Source organism: Octopus bimaculoides, chromosome 14 (assembly GCF_001194135.2).
Source record: "Octopus bimaculoides isolate UCB-OBI-ISO-001 chromosome 14, ASM119413v2, whole genome shotgun sequence".
Classification (NCBI taxonomy): domain Eukaryota; kingdom Metazoa; phylum Mollusca; class Cephalopoda; order Octopoda; family Octopodidae; genus Octopus; species Octopus bimaculoides.
The window spans coordinates 48,624,376-48,625,704 of record NC_068994.1 but is presented as its reverse complement, the minus strand read 5'-3'; the positions used below and the strand labels follow the sequence as shown (position 1 = coordinate 48,625,704).

General features: G+C 36.5%; 1 non-coding gene across 1 annotated transcript; it reads left to right on the top strand.

Moving 5' to 3' along the window:
- Positions 1–389: 389 nt before the first annotated feature.
- Positions 390–471, top strand: Trnal-aag (transfer RNA leucine (anticodon AAG)). The gene has a single exon. It is a non-coding gene; the product is annotated as a tRNA-Leu (tRNA).
- The last annotated feature ends 858 nt before the right edge of the window (positions 472–1,329 follow it).

Here is a 1,329-nt window from a genome sequence, read left to right as displayed (position 1 = left end):
CTTCGGAGGCGTGGGTTCGAATCCCACCGCTGCCACATATAAGTTTTGGCAAAATTTCAATGATCAGAATCAGATTCGATGACTACATTATTTTGAGAAATATATACGTGTAAAATATTCTTTTCTACTCTAGAGACAAGGCCCGAAATTTTGGGGGACGGTTAGATTGACCCCTGTACGCAACTGGCACTTAATTTTATCGACCCGAAAGGATGAAAGCAAAGTCGACCTCGGCGGAATTTGAACTCAAAACATCAAGTCAGACGAAATACTGCTAAGCATTTCGCCCGCCGTGCTATCGTTTGTGCCAACTCGCCGCCTTATACATGTAAAATCGTGACATCGTTTTCCGCACAAGAGATGCATACTCATGATGACAATATTGTAACGGTAGCGTGGCCGAGCGGTCTAAGGCGCTGGTTTAAGGCACCAGTCTCTTCGGAGGCGTGGGTTCGAATCCCACCGCTGCCAATTAGTACTTTTTTTTTACATTTCATATATATATATGTGTGTGTGTGTATGTATGCATATATACATATATCTATACACGGTGGCCCAAGGGAAGCCGAACCCTAATTATTGTTAAAGGTTACAAAGAAATGGAACAGATTTTTTTATTACACAATCTTTTTTTGGTATATTTGTTTTTTTTTTCATACATGAGAAAATTACAACAACTGAAGACATTATGGATGCGGCAAACGTCTAATTGTAACTTGTTTGTTGTATTCTCCCTCCATTTTTTTTCTGTTCTCGTCTATTCTTTATATAGAACAGTGCTCTGCAACCGGTGTGCCGTGGCACACTCGTGTGTCACGAGACAATGCTTGATGTGCCGCAGTGTAACCTGAATATAATTTTATCCCCTATACTTTCAGTTATATTTTTTGTACACGTATATTCCGAATTTTGAAAAGAATATAAATTTACTGCAAGCGAAAAGAATGTTGCGGACCACTACCCTCTAGAAGAGCGTATGCTCGAAGCATAAAAAGCTTTTCCTTCTATTTTCCTGAGCGTTTGTTTGTTGATATCTCGGTTATAAAGCGGTGGTAGTGGACAAACACAAGCACAGAGATACATTCATACACACGCGCCCAAACTTATACATACATACACACGTGTAAATATATACATATTTGCGTGTATATATATATAAACATGTATATCATATAATGTGTCTGTCTGTATATATATATATATATACACACACATTATACATTATATATATTTGTATACACATGCACATATAAATGTATATAATATATATGAATATATACGTATGTGTATATATATATATATATATATACATACATACATACATATATA